Here is an 18,952-nt window from a genome sequence, read left to right as displayed (position 1 = left end):
CGCAGTGTTTGATTGATCAAGGTCTTAAGCTTTTTTACATGAGTGTTATTTCAGAAACTTAAATCGCTTTTATGCCTCATAACCTTGACCGCCCCTTCAACATGACTGTTGCCCTTTTTTCCTGTTTTATTTCGTAAGGTTCTTGTAAACACCTCCCAGCTGTCAATCAGATCTGTTGTTCCTGTTTGCACTTCGCCTAATACCTGTTTAGCTTGGAAAAGGAGACTTTGTGGGTCATCCGTTCTTCATTTTACCGGCCTCTCGTTCTCAGTGTATTTTAACCTGTGTGTATTAGCTGTAGGTGGGTTTTGTATTGGAATGGCATTGATCGTGACTTCCTGGGGCAGATGGTCGCTGTAGTCTAGGGAGCCAATGTGGAAATCCCTTGCCCTTTGATACAAACTACATGAAAGGAATGTAAAATCAATTGTGGAACTGGCCGTTGTGCTGTGAAAGGTTGCTGCTGGAGGGCGGTCCCCTGAGAATCTGCCATTATCTGCTCGGAAGCCCAATTCTTCTAATGATGAAAGAAGTCTCCATGCTGTTTTCGAGCTTCTGCCTCCAGGGGTGTTATCTTGAGAGTTTGGCTCCCAAGCGACTGGATCCTCCTCATAAGTGATATCTGTAGTTGGGTTGCGGAGCATATTTAGATTGAAATCCCCATTGATAATCCAACTGTTTGTATCCTCAACGTTTTATAGTTTTGTGAGCTCTTCCTTCAGCTCCTGTGCTCCACTAGTTTTTTTCAGGGTTGTAGATAGAGGTTTTTCAAAATGATATCTTCCCTTTCGGCCCTCCCCCTCGTAGAAATTTGTATCACTTGCATTGCATTTGGTGGGGTTAGTTTATTTGCGAGGGGCGCTACTGCATAAATGTTCCCTAAATAACTATATATGTCAAGGCCGCCCTTTTTATGACCAAACCGTGCATTTTGCGAGGGAAGAATGAAGCTCAGATTATAGCCAGGAAGTGCCGGCGGATAATCGGACAATGTTTCTTGCAGTGCAATGATATAAAATCTTTTCAGCTAGGTATAAAGTTCTGTGTCAGTAAACTTAAAACTTAGGCCATTGATGTTCCAAGAGCCCAGGTTAAGAGTGTTGGAAGAGTTCTCGTCTTTATACTTATTCTGTCTTTGATTTTCTATTTTGACATTTATAGTCCTAGAGAGCCAGTTCCAGTCTTGATAGGCGGGGCTTTTTGTGACGAATCATCTTTTATTGCGTCGCTCTCTGTGATCTGGGATGTCAGGGTATTGCTGCGAGCCCCACGCAGTACCGAAAGTGGTCGTGGATTTGAATCGGGTTGACCGTTCTCTTGCCGTTGTTCACGTCAGGTGCCAGTGGGTCAGGGTATCTTGGTTTTGAGAATGGTTGGAGCTTTATACCCCAGGTGTTGAACTTGGCTTGTTCTTTTAGTATTCTCTAAGCCACTTCTGCGGTCGACCAAACTGTTTTTGTTGCTTCTGCCACTGGGCGATCCAATATTTCTATGAACTCGACTGACTCCAAGTCGCTGGTGGATATAATTTTTAGGCTAATTCTGGAATTCAGTAAGCGTAGTATATTACCCCTGTTTAGGATGTCGATCGGGCCCTTTGGTTCACACTCCGGGAAGAACACATTTGTGGGGCTGTCTGCCTGCCCCATCTCGAGTATTGCGCTGTCCTGAGTGATGATGGGAACATCCCCTGAGCCATGGTATTCTTCGCTCAGAGCTCTGCGACACCCAGTGCTGTTTCCTTTGCCTCTGTTGACTCTAGGTCGGCGATAATTGCTGATGTTATTATGGCCCCTTTTGGGTGACTCGTTTCATTTCTGTGAGTGGGACTAGAGGCACATTTGCTTTTTCGAGTGGTATATTTTTCTTTTTGCATCTCTTCCTGGTTCGGGCTTTCTCTAAGATCATGTACCAAATCTTTTTCATTGCTCCTCTGAACATGTCCTGCTTCTTTTTTGTGAGTGACACTAGTGGCCGTCTTTCTGTTACGTGTGGTATTATTTTTGGTCTTTTGCCTCTCTTCTTGAATCGGGTTTTCTCTTAAATCGTGATCCATATTTATTTCATTGCAGTTCTCGGCTCACATATCTCTTATCGCCGGGATTTTTTTCTGTTAGTTACGGCCCTTTTCTTCTCTGCTTTCTCCCCTGTTTTGGAAATTGGAGGTGTTCCAGGGATTCTTTAATTTGTGGGGTTTCACCCAGTAGCGTTATGTTAGTAGGTGGGGGCTTATTGCATCCTCTGTTCCTTAAGCTCCTGTCTAATCCTTGCTTAGTTGAGTCTGTTGCTTCCCCCTCCTGCTGTGCTTCTTGAGTCGGCTTTGTAGTTGCCAGACTTAGGGGCAGATTTATGTCGGACTTGCGCCACGCTTACGCCGCCGTTGCGTCATGCAACTGCGCGGAAACGTGCGCATCCCTGCGACCTATTTACAACGTGATGCATCTAGGCAAATGCGTCACGTTGTAAAGCCCTGCGCCACATGAAACCTGCGTCAGGTTTCATGTGGGCGTTCTGTCGCAGGGTGGGCGTTCCCTCGTAGGAAAGCCCCGTAAAACTGACGCAGTGAAATCTACAAGATTTCACTGAGTCATTTTTACGACGCTGCTGGGTCAAATCCTTACGCCTGTTTGAAGCAGGCGTAAGGAGTGACGCACCACGTTATGTATGGGTGGCCTCTGTACATTGCAGGAGTTGCGTCGCACTTGCGACGCTACTCCAGCAATGCGCCGCCCGTACACCACAACACACGTATCTGCCCTTCCTTGCACCATGGTGCGCCGCATTGTAAATGCGGCGCATCTGTGGTGCCGCAAGGAGGGAATTGCGTGACGCATCAGTTCTGGCGCATCCCTGCTGATTTGCAGAGATGCGCCAGAACTCATAAATCTGCCCCTTAGTGCCCAGGAGCCGTGCTTTGTTTCTTGGCTCGTCCAAACCCTTTGGTTGATTATTTTTTGCTGCCTCCCTGATGTCTGAGAGGAGATTACCCATTGCCGTTGGGAGTGTAGCCAGTTTGTCTATGCTTGTTATGCATGAGCAGTTGGTTTGTATTAGTTATGTCTCTGCTTGCGCCCTTCTTACCAAATTATTGAGCTCTGCTAACTCGCCATCAATATTGTAAACGAAGATTGGAAGCAAATTAAGGAAGGACAATTGGAGATCCATCTTGTCCGATTGATATTGGATGGCATTTACGGACATTTGCATTGTATGCAAAAGAGGTGCCCAAAAGTCTTCTTTTGTTTGTGAAGTTTCCTTGCCGGATTTGGGATTTGGCGCACTCTTATTCAAACCTGGGAGTTCATCATGGGGGGCCGTGGGATAGGAGGGTACCAGTTCTTCCTACTCTTCTAGAGTGAGATAAAAGGATTCAAAGTCCGCAGTCTGCAATGATTTAGTGGGTGGAAGGACCGGGCCCGGAGTTTGAGTTTGAATTTGGCTGGGAGCGTAGCTTCTCTTGAGCTCTTTGAGTTGTTGGTCAGATTGATGGTCAGTGGAAAGAGGTACATGCCGTTCTTGCACTGTAGGTTGCGGTGAGATTGATGTATGTGGAGACCTTCTCTCTATCGTGTCAGCTGATATAATGAGATCTTTCTTTACCTTAGTGTTCTCTTGCCATATCACCATGCAGTCAAGTGTTAGGAATATGTGCTTGTCGTGCCCTAACTCCAATTGAGGTATAGGATCACCATAGCCTTTGGTTATTGAGTCAGCCTTGTTTGGCATATTAAGATTCCTGGGTGTTAGAAGTTGGCCTGGTATATGATATTCACTATTCTAGTGAGCACCTTGCACCAATCCAAACAACCCTCATGGTGATGGTTGTAAGTCGACCTTATAGACCAGCTATCCTAGAGGTAGGGTGGACAGAACAGTTTTAGGCTAAAAGACTCTTGAGGGCGTGTAAAGCCAGCTGTTTTACCATATGTAACCCCTTGAATATCAAATGAAAGGACACCACACAGGATATATATAAAATATATATGTATTTATTTACTAACACACTCCTCTGAACTCTTTATGAGATCAGAGGCAAAAGCACATAACAAGTTACTTAGTCAGAATACGTTAAGTTGCACAAAATACAGTTAGGCCCTAGGGGCGAAGCAAACCATATAATAAGAAAGTGGTATAAGTACCACGTCACGAGAAAAGGAAAGGCCTAGGGCCTAGAGAATCGCTGGGGCTACACTGTCTGACCCTTAGGTTAGGAGTAGGAGGCCCACAGGCGGCGCGTGCAGTGTCTGTACACACACGCGAGAGTCAATGTTAAGTCAATGGGAACTTAGAGTTTAGAAAAAGAAGGATTTAGGACACTTCAAGTCTAGCTAGAAGGAAACAACTAAAAACCTAGACACTCGGATAGTCAATACCCTTGGGAGCACCCAAGTACTCGCGTTACCTCACCTACAGGAAGCGGGTGCATAGGTGTGAAGATGTGTCGGGTTTCGCCGTTGAAGTCTATGGAGCCTGTGAAGAAAGATCCTGCAGGCGACCAGGAGGAAGATGTCCGGGTGGATCCAAGGCTGGATTGAGGATGAAGAAGACCTGAAAGCAGAAGGGACAGAGTCTGGGTCACTAGCCAGTGACCGGGTGGAACCAGGAAGGAACCAGACGATGTCGAGGAGCAATCAGGTGCTGTCGTGAAGCTTGTCTCTTCAGCCCCGCAGACCAGGAGGCGTCGAGGACAACCAGATGCTGGAGAGGAGCTGTCCCACAAAGATTCTCGCAGATGGAGGGGTCAACTGCCGGATTGGAGTCAACAAGCCTTGGCAAAGGCAACCCACGCAAGATTCAAAGAAGGCTTCTGATGCAGACCAGCAAGGTCTGAGGTGCCTCACCTTTGCAGGGAGGCAAGGGCCAGTCTGGAGCAACCAGACCAGTGAGTTGGTTCAAAAGGATTGTTGTCAGAGAGGCTACTAGCCAACGGGCCATCAACCGGACAACCCGTTGGGCAGACCACAAGCAGAAGGGCCCCACGTAGAACTCGTGGAGTGTGGAGGGCTGATCTTTGGTGCAGGTGGAGCTCGGATTCTGGGCTTCTCAATCCCCAGTGCACAGCTTCGAGGATTCCTCAGGAGCTGCACAGTTAGCAAGTCGTGGACTTTTCAAGATGGCCGGTCCCACGTGTCTCGTCGCCTCCACGTATCTCAGCTATGCTTCAGACGTGAAGAGAGGGTCAGAGAGGTCTGGAAGACTGGGTCTTGTCAGGCTCTGTGCTTGGGTTCCGTCAGGAAACATCAACAAAGCAAGCCGTTGATTTGCTGGATGGTGCCTGGTTGCCCATGGTGGTCACTCCTTGGCCACAAGGGAGATTCTTCAGTCTTCAGCTTCAGCAGAACGTCGAAGGTCTAGAGTTTTGTTTCAAGTTTCAGTTCAGGATCAAATCTAAAGTCCAAGGACACAGCTCCCACCTTTATACAGCTAAAAGGGGCTGGATTACCTGCCTAGGTCCCTCCTATGGGTGGGACCAGGAAGGGGGTGGTGACACCCCCTCTCCTTTGTCCAGTTTCGCGCCAGAGCTGGGGCTGGAGTGCCCCAGCAACCGGTTTGAACTGGGGTATGCATGGAGCACCTAGTGTGCCCCAGGCAGTGTCTCAATCTATTCAGCCCTCCCTGTCCCAATACACAAAGTCCTATCTGGGGTGGTGCTCGCACCTCTCCAGGCAGGAAACCTATTGTCCAAACCTCCGTGACTGGAAGGACTACCAGCAGCAGGAGGTCAGACTTGTGTCTGTGGCAGCAGCATTCATTTTGTGACGCTGGGGATCTGGTTAACTTTAACCAGGATAGTCAGAACTAACATGTCTTCTCCCTCTAGAAGGGTGGAATGCTACCCCCGTCGCCAGAATTGGAGAGGGGGTAGTATTCCAAAGCATATGACACCTTACACGACTTGTTTAGATAAAGCCAAACCAAAGTTAGCATTCAACCGCGAGGATTATAATGCACTTAAGAGTATATGGTATGGCGATATCATAGAACAGCTATAAGGACATGGTTCCGCAAGCTGCAGACAGGCTCAGCTCATGCTAGAGCACCATCTCACACATAACCAAGTACTCTGCCTCCAGGATTGTTAAGGCCTGCCATAGGAGTGACTTATAGGTTACTGTGTGTTTATATATAAGGTTAGATATAAGAATACTATACCTAAGCAAGGGGTGATTACACAACCTTGCCCCAGTTGAGTGATCAGCCAGTTGTGTCAGTTTGAGTGGCCAGCCAGGGGTGGCATAATGCATGCTGCAGCCCCTGGTAGGCCTTGGCTACTCCTATGCTCTGAGTACCTAGAGTACACTTCTACAGGGGCTGACAAGGTGAACCAATTCCCAATTGTGGTTGTATCTGGAGTACATTTAGAGAGAGTGCATCTGGGCTGTGGGTCTGATTAGCAGGCCCACAGCCACATCTAAGTCAAAAAACAGTAAAGCAAAATCAAAAAGTGGGGGTGACCATAGGAAGCAGACCCTACTCTCCTACACTGGGCATGTTGGGGGCTGGTTCTGCTTGTCCTTCGGTATTGCCCGGCGGTCCTTAGCCGTCGTCTAGCAGTTCAGCTGTGCCACAACTTGCTAGACCTGGAGGGTTCATCTTCCAGTATTTTTTCTTTTCAGAACCGGGGCTTGTGGGGAGGCCTTGGCACTCGCTATTGTATTTGTTTTTGTTTCCCCTCCCATTGACCTTTGGCATTGCATTCTTCCGATCCTGCTCTTGGTCCTGCATTTCTGGGCTCGAGGGAACAATATTTTTGGGCCCCCTGTTAGGCTCTGCTATGCTGCCCCTTCCATATTGCTTCCCTCTTGTTCAACTTCTCCAACTTCGGCTAGTTCTCTTTTAGCATCCGACTCCATCCCCAGATGCCTTTGCTGCTTTGGGGGAAGGGCCTTGCTGGGCTCCAGCGGGGTTGGTAGGCTACTTGCGTTGCGGCTGTTCAGACATATGACTGAGCCGACATCTTTAATAAATGAGAACTTTGTATACATTTTCGGTTGGTAGCCAGGCTTGGGCAGGTTAGGTACACTTGCTGCTCCTCTCAATTTGCTGTTTGAAGAGGGTTGGGGACTAGTGAGTAGAGGGGTCAAGGGGGGGTCCAGGAGATCAAGAGTGTTTCTTCCTTCTCCTCCTCCTTCCTCTCCTCCCCTTTCTTCCTCAAGTCGTCCTCGCTGACCTTCATAAGGTCTTTTTTAAGTTTCCTAATTATCCTCCTTGTTCTTTTAATAGGATTAGCAGGTGGTGGTTGGTCCCTTGACTTCCCCGACCTCTTTGCTTCTTTCCTTAATTGGTCTTGGTCTTCTTGATCCTCTTAATCGTCTCTTAGTGCTCTCTCTCTCTCTCTGTCTTTCGTCCCCTGCTCGTCCTCGTCCTTTGCTCTTTTCCTCCTTTGCTCCTTCCACCTATTTCCAGTCTGTTCTGTGGCGTCAGTTACAAGTCATGCCCAGGCTTAGAGGTGCGATAGATGGGAGTGGGAGTGGGGGGAGTGTGAATTGGAGCTGCTTGTAGCTGGTACAGTGGCGGTGCAATGAAAATCCCTCACCATTCTGAACTGCTATACCGGGAGCGCCACCTGGAGTACCAGACGCTGAAACAGATGCTGTAACAGACAGTATAAAGACAGTATAAAGATGTAACGAGCTAAGTCAAGCTGGAAGCGCAAATTCAGGTGGCTGGTAGCTGGTGGCTGGTGAATGTTGATTGGTGGTTAATGATTGGTCGATGGAGAAGGTATTTGCCGTTTGCGTCAAGCAATGAGAGCAATGAGAGCAGTTTAATGGTGCTCATAGGCTTGTCAACTAATTTTCTGTTTCCTGGATTCTGATAGACGATAGTCCAGTAGGTCTTTTTTTCCACTCCTGAGGAAGTAAGGTAGCGGGGGGAGCCCCTGGGCCGGTGGGAGGAGTGGGCAGTAGGCAGTAGCACAGTAGCAGCAAATAACAGGTTAGTCGGCCTAGTGGAGATGGGGAGGATGGAGGGTGGAAGGGTGGAAGAAGAAGAAGAAGAGAGGGAGACTGGAGAGCAGGGCGCTCTGGAAGCTGCAAGCCAACCCCAACCTAGTTGGGTAGTTTCCGCATGCTTACCTGGGCTCTTCACTTAGCAGCCGCCCCTAGGGGTGACCGCGCTCCCGCACCCCACTCCCGCTACTCACCTGCAACCTTTGCTCCACTTCTGCTCCACACTGCAAACCGTGCCTCAGTACATCCAAACTCTACGCCGGTATCTCCTTCTGCCTCTTAAAGTCCTTTAACTGCCTTGTCACCTGTTGCCTGTCGCCTGTGTGCCCTGGGAAGCCTTAGAAAAGGCTTGCGGTCACCCTGCGTTTAGCCGCCGCAGCCGACCGCCACTTCCCTTAACTACGGCAGCCTGGTGCTGAGCAACACAGAGCAAGAGTGGCCGTGACAGGGGAGCGCACCGCAGACAGAGCCAGCAGGGCAGGGCGAGGCGGCTGCGGCTCCGGCTCCGGCTTCAGTCCTCGTGCTCTAATCCTCGGCTGCGGGCTACAGGGACAAGGGAGTGCAGAGATACGGAGATACGGGCTGAGAGCTGCAGGCTCGAGCATCTCCTCCTTGCACTTCCATCTCACGCTCCGTGCTCAGCACTCTGAGCCTGCCACGCCCACTCAGTACAACTTAGTTCAACCAGCGATTGCCGATCCACCGATGCAAGTGAGTTGTCCGGTACGTTTCTGCCTTTCTCTATGGGGACAGGTAGCCTTGCAATAGTGAAAAACTAAATTGGATGTAATTCACTATTAGGACATGCCACACGTATCACAGCATGTCCTATCTTTTTCATACAATGCACCCTGTCCTGGGGCCTACCTTAGGGGTGTCTGATATGTAGAAAAGGGAAGGTTTAGGGACTGGCAAGTGGGTGCACTTACCAAGTCAACATGGCAGTACTGGACTGCACACAGGTTCTGCAATGACAGGCCTGAGACACACTTTACAAGCTCCTTCTGTGGGTGACACAATCAGTGTTGCAAGCCCACTAGCAACATTTGATCTACAGTACTTGAGCTCACATGGATCACTGTACTAGGGTCTGCCAAGCAAATCAAATAAGTCAATCATGGAGTCACCAATTCATTACAATTTAACATAGGGAGAACTTGCACTGTGGCACTGAATAGCAGTGGCACAGTGTCCAAAGCATCTAAAACCAGCAAACCATATCAAAAACAGAGGAGACAACAGCGAAGAATGGAAGGGAGACTCAAGCCAATGGTACCAGGTCAAACAGTCATAAGTGGACTTCTATGCCTCATGCAAGGTATCAAGTAGTCCCTTGGGAGGATCTGCACCCTGAGTAAAATACCTGCAAATGGTCAGCATTTGTTTACATGGAAGAATGGGAGGAAAGCGCTGTGTGATGTCCTTCTTTATCCAAGTGCACAAATCCTCTTCACCAAACTGATACCATCTGTTTGTAAAGTGCGCAATCCTGCTTTATCAAACAAACAACTCAGATAACATCTGCAAACTGCATGTTTTTGTACAGAAACAACACACTCCTCACAGGAACACCATCCTTCTTCAGATACAAATGACGTAGGACACCACTTTTAAAGCTCTGGACCTTTAATTCATTGTTTTAAGATAGTTGCGTCCACTTGGTTCAATAGAAACAAAGACTACAACCATGGACGTAAATTCACCAAAATGCCAGGGATAGTGACAGTGACATTGCGTGCCATTTGACCTTTACTTTGACTCTCGTGCATATAAACACACTCTCACCCAGGAGCATGCATGCAACAGCATTTTTACTTACCGTAGCTTCCAGATAGGGTAATTTTCCTGCTAAATGTACTCCATTTTTATTACACTGATAGTGAATATTATTATTCACTATTTGTATAATAAATAAATTGACAGAAACCAGGCAAGCGGAGATCCAACCAGCATCCATTAGGAAGAGCTGCCCCTGCGGTCCAGGCACTGATTTTGCCAACTCTGAGGCCAGGGGTCAGAAAGGCTGTACTAGGGGTGGCAAGAGGAAAGCCAGGGGTCACAGCTGCGACCCCTGGTGACCCCTAAATGAAGACCAGAACTACAACTCCTAAAATGCAGAGAGTTGAAAAAGTGGAATTTTCCTCACCCAAAGAAACATGGAAACCTAAATTAAAATCTATACTACTATTATAAAGAGAGAACTTGCACCTTTTGGCCAGGTAAATTCGGGAACCACAGCACCAATCACAACACCCAATACAGCGTTGGAAAGGGCAGTTGCAGCAGAAGGACATAGTCTTTGCAGACGCCCACCATATACATTTAAAATGTAAAAGAACCGTGCCAGCAAAGTAGTCCCTTGTGGGCGTGTCTGCATTGTGCTGTGGGTGTGTGCTGGGGGCGTGACAATCGCTGGGGGCATTCCGTCACGATTGTTGTTTTTTCTTCCCAGGTTCTATACATTCCTGCTCCCTTTAAATAGTAATTCATTGGTGGTCCCATTCTCTTAGAACCACCCCAAGCACAGTTATGGGCAAAAATACAACTAAAAGGCCCTGCACAGCATTATGGGATAAGCTTAGCATAATTTTTAGCATTCATGAAAGGGTTTCAATGTTTTTGAATTTTACTCATCGGGGACATCTTGGGACGACGAGGTGAACTGCAGCTTGATGTATAATATTTTAAATGCGATTGCATTTGCATCATCAGGGACATCTAGGGACATGAGGTGAACTGCAGCTTGATGTGTAATATTTTAAAAGCTATTGCATTTGCCTCATCAGGGACATCTAGGGACCATGAGGTGAATTGCAGCTTGATGTATAATATTTTAAATGCTATTGCATTTGCCTCCTTGGGACAACTGGGGAGAACGAGGTGAACTGCAGCTCTTTGTAGAATTATTTGGATACTATAATATTCACTTCCCACTGCTAATCTCATCCCATAATGGTTTGCAGGGGCTTGATCTCAAAATTATCACCTCTCTCACTGCTTGCTGGAAGCTAATTTCACTTTTGTGGAATGACTATATGCATTTTAGCATGTAGAAATACTTGTTATTTTACCTAGAAAATATGGGGTTTCTGTTTTAAGAATTGAAATCTGACGGAACGAAATATTGCGGATTTATTGTACCAAGTTTGCGCCAATTCCGCCCACCCCTACTTTAAATACCCCTGCACCCCGTAATCATAACCCACCCTTACTCTATACAATACCCCAACACCCTTAAACACTAACCCATCTTAACCCTATTAATATACCCTGTACCCCAAAACCCAAACCTATCCCTAAACCCTAAAAATACCCCTGTACCCCAAAACCAAAACCTAGCCCTGAACCCTATAAATACCCCTGTATCTCAAAACCCAAACATACCCCTGAACTCTAAAAATACCCCTGTACCCCAAAACCCAAACCTACCCCTGAACCCTAAAATACCCCTGTACCCCAAAACCCAAACCTAGCCCATAACCTTTAAAATACCCCTTTACCCCAAAACCCAAACCTACCCCATAACCCTAAAAATACCCCTGTACCCCAAAACCCAAACCTAGCCCAGAACCTTAAAATACCCCTGTATCCCAAAACCCAAACCTAGCCCTGATCCCTAAAAATACCCCTGTACCCCAAAACCCAAACCTAGCCCTGAACCCTTAAAATACCCCTGTACCCCAAAACCCAAACCTACCCCTGAACCCTAAAAATACCCCTATACCCCAAAACCCAAATCTAGCCCTGAACCCTAAAAATAGCCCTGTACCCCATAACCCAAAACTATATCTGAACCATTAAAATACCCAATCACACCAAAACATATACCTCAGTACCCCAAAACATATACCCCTATACCCATTCTTGCCTTATCCAAACATTTTAAAAGACATGCTTTTACCATTCATGCATTTACAACGAATTTCATTGTAAATGTATGCGTGGTAAAAGCATATAAAAATGTAATGCCATGCGTTATAATGGCATTGCGAAGTCATGGTACTTTTGGAATGAAAGTATGCGGAGTCATGGTATGTGGAAAGAAAGTTGCGGTATAATGGGTGTTTACCCTCCCCCAGTAAGTACATTGGTGGCACGGCGGCCCACATCTCCAATACTCATATTTTTTCCCCACCCATTTGAAAAATGCACAGGTCTCTCTCATTGATGGCCAGGACCGACATACGCTTTTAGACACACCTCCCGCCACAAGTTCTAGAATTGCGAACTTTAGAGCTGGGGAGCTACGTTCGAATCTCGGCATCAGCTCAACATCCTGTGATTCCAGGCAAATCGCTTTGTCTCCCCGTGCCTACCACAAATGAATGTGTTCTTCTGTAATGTAAATTGTGCTCATGCCATGTTGTCGTGTTCGCGCTATATAATATTGCAAGGAAAAATAAAGTAGGGAAACTCGAGTTCACACACTACTGAACGCGCACTCTTAAGTGCATCAGCAGTGCACTATAAGTCGGAGCACTTCACAGGCCTGCAACAGATTAGAAATGCTATCTAAACGAAATCCTACAAAACAATATACTACTGGCCGGCAGCAATTCATACCCGGACAACGTCGGGACGGGCTGCTAGTACTAATATAATAAAGAGAGAGCCCAAGCATTTGAGGCGGGTAATCTCAGGAACCACAGCACCAATCACAACACCCAATACAGTGTTGGAAAGGGCAGTTGAAGCAGAAGGACATAGGCAATGCAGACGCCCACAATATACATTTAAAAGGTAAAAGAACCGTGCCAGCAAAGTAGTCCCTCGTTGTGCCCAATATTTCATTGTTCTTTCTTCCCAGGTTCTGTACATTCCAGCTCTGAGTGTCCACCCTGCTCCCTTTAAATACCCCTGCACCCCATAATCATGACCCACCCTTACTCCTTAAAATACCCCAACACCCATAAACACTAACCCATCTTAACCCTATAAATATACCCTGTACCCCAAAACCCAAACCTATCCCTAAACCCTAAAAATACCCCTATACCCCAAAACCCAAACTTAGCCCTAAACCCTATAAATACCCCTGTACCTCAAAACCCAAACCTACCCCTGAACCCTATAAATACCCCTGAAGCCTAAAACCCAAACCTAGCCCATAACCCTAAAAATACCCCTGTACCCCAAAACCCAAACCTACCCCTGAACCCTAAAATACCCCTGTACCCCAAAACCCAAACCTAACCCTGAACCCTAAAAAATACCCCAGTACCCCAAAAACCAAACCTAGCCCTGAACCATAAAAATAACCCTGTACCCCAAAACCCAAACCTAGCCCTGAACCCTAAAAATACCCCTGTACCCCAAAATCCATACCTATCCCTAATATCGTAAAATACCCCTGTACCCAAAAACACAAACCTACCCCTGAACCCTAAAAATACCCCCATACCCCAAAACCCAAACCTAGCCCTGAACCTAAAAATAACCATTTACACCAAAACCCATACCTATCCCTAAACCCTAAAACTACCCCTGTACCCCATAACCCAAAACTATATCTGAACCCTTAAAATACCCAAACACCCCAAAACATATACCTCAGTTCCCCAAAACATACCCCTATACCCATACTTACCTTATCCAAACATTAAAAAATAACATTCTTTACCAATCATGCATTTACAACGAATTTTGTTGTAAATGTATGCGTGGTAAAAGCATATAAAATGTAATGCCATGCGTTATAATGGCATTGCGGAGTCATGGTACTTTCGTAATGAAAGTATGCGAAGTGATGGTATGCGGAAAGAAAGTTGCGGAATAATGGGTATTTACCCTCCCCCAGTAAGTACATTGGTGGCACGGCAGCCCACATCTCCAGCAACATACTCATACTTTTCACCACCGATTTGAAAAATGCACAGGTCTCTCTCATTGATGGCCAGCACCGACATACACTTTTAGCAACACCTCCCACCACAAGTTCTAGAATTACGAACTTTAGAGGTGGGGAGCTACGTTCGAATCTCGGCATCAGCTCAACATCCTGTGATTCCAGCCAAATCGCTTTGTCTCCCCGTGCCTACCACAAATGAATTTGTTCTTCTGTAATGTAAATTGTGCTCATGCCATGTTGTCGAGTTCGCGCTATATAATATTGCAAGGAAAAATAAAGTAGGGAAACTCGAGTTCACACACTGCTGAACGCGCACTCTTAAGTGCATCATCAGTGCACTGTGAATCGGAGCGTTTCACAGGCCTGTCACAGATAAGAAATGCTATCAAAACGAAATCCTACAAAACAATATACTACTGGCCGGCAGCAATTCATACCCGGACAACGTCGGGACGGGCTGCTAGTTTACATATATTTCTGGGGTTAGTCATCTTGACAATCTTGGCCCGACGTGAGCTAAGGGATGGAGAGTACTTATTTACAAAATTATCATTGATGGGGGGTGCAGTGCATCAAAGATCGGCATTTGGAGTTCAGCTGCAATTACAAAATGTACTTAAATTATGGATATTTTTAGAAGCAGAGCTCCTTGCCAGGATAAGCCTGGCGAGTACTAAGAGGTGAGGAGGACTTATTACGAAGAAGGGCATAGCCAGTTGTTGCAGGGCAGCAAGGGTTAGTCCCCCGTGTAGGAGAGTAGGGTCTGCAATCCTATGATCACCCAGATTTTTTGCTTTTGTTTCACTGGTTTACGACTTTCTCTGGCTGTGGGCCTGCTAATCAGACCCACAGCCTGGCTGTTCTCTTTCTAAATTACGATATGTACCCTAGGTGCATCTACCAATTGGTACTGGGCCACCTTATCAGACCCTGTAACTCAGGGCATAGGTGTACCCAGGGCCGCCAGGGACTGCAGCATGTATTATGCCACCCCTGGCTGGCCTCCTAAAATTTGACACAACTGGCTGCATGACAGCTGGGGCAAAGTCGTGTAATCACCCTTTGCTTTAGATATAGTAGCCCTATATCTAACTATACAATGGACACCCGAGTTCCTATCAGTCACTCCTATGGCAGGCCTTGACAATCCTGAAGGCAGAGTGCGTGGGCTCGTGTGAACTGTGTTCTGGCCCGAGCCGAGCCCGGTTGCAGCTTGCGGAATCAAGACCCAATGGCTGTTCCATGATAACGCGTACCATATCGGTAACTTCGGTGTCGCGTTATCAAGACATGTCGAGTAAGGTGTCATACGAATCGGGATGCTGCCCTCTCACCAACTCTGGCGACGAGGTTAGCATTCCGCCCTTCTAGAGGGACACGACATGTACGTAACTGTGAACCCCGGTTAAAGTTAACTAAAGCCTCAGCTCCACAAAATGGATGCTGCCACCACAGACACGAGTCTGACCTCCTGCTGCTGGGAGTCCTTCCAGCGAGGAGCGCTTGGACAAAGGGTTTCCTGTCGAGGGCAGTGTTCGCACCGTCCCAGACAGTGGTTGTGTATTCTGGGTAGGTAGGGCTTTTGCGAGAAGGTGACTGCGGAGTGGCACCCCGGTGCTCACTACGCATCTGCCGGTTAGAACCAGTTCCAGGGGCACCAGCCCTGGCCTGGGGAAAGTCCGGCAGGGGAGAGGGGTGTAACTACCCCCCTTCCTGGTCCCACCCTTAGGGCAGGACCTAGTCATGTACCCACCCCTTTCTTTAGGATAAAGACCGGAGCGGGGACCCTTCCAAATTAGATCATCTTTGAATCAAGAACTACTTTCTACGAAAGGACATTCGAGACTCTTCTCAAGATTTCTCCCTTGTGACTAAGGAGTAGTCACCCTGCATCAGCGGGCACCATCTAAGAACTCTGCGGTTTGCTGCAAGTCCTTCCTCAAGGATCCGACGGCCCAGCTCGACGAGAACCGGCTTCCCTGGCACCTCTGACCTCTACCCACGTCATCAGCTCAGCTGTGATCGGTGGGTGCGACGAGACCTCGAGGGACCGGCCATCATCAGAACCTGCACGCTCTTAACCAGCACGACCATCGAAGCAATTCTCTGGTGAGTGCTCTGGGGTCCGAGAAGCCCCGACCCTGAGCCGCTCCAGCACCGAAGTGCAGTCTCCCAGCACCTCCACGATCTGCGTGGGGCCCTTCTGCTCGCTGCTCAGCACGTTGTCTGGTCACTAGCCGCTGGCTTGTGCCCTTCTGTGACGACATTCGGAAATCAACACTGCTGGTCTGGTTGCTCCAGACTGGCCCTTGCTTCCATCTTTGCAAGAAGCACCCCGGACCCTCCTGGTCCACTCAAGACGCCATCTTAGGCCCACCACGTGGCCCTGAGATCTGCCAAGGCTTGTTGCCCCATCCTGGGCCCAGCGACGCCGACAGCATCATCCTTCGTGGGACAGCTCGCACCTCCACCGTGGTCGCCGACAACGCCTCCTGGTCCGTGAGACTGCAGAGCCTAGCGTCGCCCACTCACCTGGTCGAGGTGACGGCCAACCGGTGCCTTCTTGGTACCCTCTGACTACTGGCTAGTAGTACGAACTTGGTCCCCTCTGCTTTCAGGTATCATCAATCTCTGATCCAGGCTTGGATCTCTACGAACTATTCATCACTGGTCGCCGGCCAGCAACTCCTTTTCTTCCGGCTCCTGGCTCGTCAGCGAAGACCCCGACGCCTGTAAGACTTGTGCAGCCGCAGCCCTCGTGGCTAGGTAACTTCGGCATTTCGGTGCCTGCATAGCCTCCTTACTCTAGGGTCCCGAGTCCCTCGCTTCCGACTTGCCTTATCGGGTCCGCCCGAGACCTCTAAACCTTCCGTGTCCTCGGACACTTGTTTTAAATTGTGCACTTGAAGTATTTTCCTAAGAGATTTGGTTTGTGCTTAGCACCCTGTCCTCATAAAGAGTACAGGGCTGTTGTGAATCTTAATAAATATCCTGTTTATTTTCATAACACTTGTGTGGTGTCCTTTCACTTGGTGTTCAAGGGGTACATGTGTGGTAAACAGCTGGCTTAACACGCCCTCTCGAGTCTTTAGCCTTAGACTGCTCGTATCCACGCTACTAGGATAGCTGGTCTTTAGGTTGACTTACAACCAATCATCATAAGGGTCGTTTGGAACGATACATAGCGGTCGCTAGAATAGCGAACGCTGCATATCGGGCCAACTTCCCACACCCCGGTGTTAGTTAAACTTGCTGGGTTCTCCCTTTCAGCCCAGCTAGTTATCAGAACCTTTGGTACAAGGGGGCGGCATGAGATAACCAACCGCATGATCTTAAACTATCCTTATTTCGGTCAATCAAAAGTTTGAAACGTGTTTACCAAGAAACAATCATTAAAACAGTGTAATTTTAAGGTCGCGGCCGTTGTCCCTGCAGATGAAGTGTCTTGGATCAAAAAGCTCCAATTGCGGACGCTGTACTTCCGGTTTCTTCGCTGGGGCATTCAGGAGCTTTTCTCCGTGTGGATCATGAAGGTATGTTCTCCTCTGCATCCATACTCCTATCTCCTTGAAGTTCTTTTTGGTTTTTGAGGCCAGCTTCGGCGGCTGCTAGGAATTTTACCATCCTGCAGCTCAGTTGGATGTCGTCGCCGCAAAAGCATGCCAGCACCGCTTGCCTGCAAGACCGTATCCGTTTTCTGTTGAAGAACGGTCTCAGGAGGGCCCGTCGTTCTTGTAGTATTTCCCAGAAAATAGTTATCAGATGCACTATGTTTTCTTACTCTTTACCACAAACACCACACTTTGCTGGTGTCTGAGCCCGTAGCCAAGGCAGTAGATGATTTGCCGAGTGCAGCAGCCCAGGTGCAATTTCAAAAATGTCTCTTTAGTTTTTTTTGAGAAGCCAGTCTGGTGGTATCCTTGGGGCAAGGGTCTAGTGTAGGATTGTACTGTAAGCCAGCCATGTGCACGCTCTCCCAGGGACGCTTTTCCCTGCAAGAGTGATTCTTTCCTGACAGTCTTGTTTACTACTTTTTTAAAGCCTGCCGGGGCCCCTGGGACTTCCCAAAGCTGTCGTTGTCCCAGCTGGTTGATGGCGGCCTCCAAATAAAGCCTTGCAGGGCAAGCTTCTTTGGTTTGTAGCTCCCCCACAGGAGAGCATATGGGGGCAGATTTACAAGCCCCTTGCGTCACGTTTACGCCGCCTTGCGTCGCGCAACAGCGGCGTAAACGTGGCGCATCCCTGCAAGGCATTTACAACGTGACGCATCTAGGGAGATGCGTCATGTTATAAAGCCCAGTGCCACAATGGGGGCTTTCCTACGCAGGGTGGGCGTTCCGGCGCCTTTGTGCCTCGCAAAAGTGCCTGCGTGAAATCTACAAGATTTCACACAGGCACTTCTGCGATGCTGCTACGTCAATTCCTTACGCCTGCTTGAAGCAGGCGTAAGAACTGACAGAGCATGTTAGCTATTGGGCGGCCCTGAGCATTGCTGGAGTTGCGTCGTGCTTGCGACGCGACTCCAGCAATGCGCCGCCCGTACACCACATGATGCATCACGCATCTGCCCTTCCTTGCACCATGGTGCGCCGCATTGTAAATGCGGCGCATCTGTGGTGGCGCAAGGAGGGAATTGCATGGCGCATCGGTTCTGGCGCATCCCTGCTGATTTGCAGAGATGCGCCAGAAGACGTAAATATGCCCCTTAGTGTTTTCGGTTCTCCCCTGCCTATTTTGTGCCAGCTTTTTATATATGATCCTTTGCAGGCCAGCTCTTCTCTTGGGAGCCCGAATTAAAGTTTCATCTGTGCGGGAGATGTGTAACTTTGCAAGCCAAAGATCGTGCGCAGTGCTCTTGCTACGGTGCTATCAACTGTAGCAGCGTCCCTCCCTCTCATAGCTTCACTGCCATAAGTAATGGCGGGAATTAGTTTTGCTTGGATCACCTTAATAAGAGGAAGGAGGCTTGGACCCATGATCTTGTTTTTTAAGTTTCTTAAACCTATCGCAGTCATTAGACCTCTCTTTTTTATGGTATCGCATTGTGGCTTGAAATTGTCCTTGTCGTCTATAATAACCCCCAAATATCTGTATTCACCAGTGATGTCCAGCTTCCTTGATTCCAAGAACCAGTTATTTGTTATTCTCTTTT

Source organism: Lissotriton vulgaris, chromosome 8 (genome assembly GCF_964263255.1).
Source record: "Lissotriton vulgaris chromosome 8, aLisVul1.2, whole genome shotgun sequence".
Lineage (NCBI taxonomy): Eukaryota > Metazoa > Chordata > Amphibia > Caudata > Salamandridae > Lissotriton > Lissotriton vulgaris.
The sequence above is the reverse complement of the archived record's forward strand: the minus strand, read 5'-3'. Positions refer to the sequence as shown.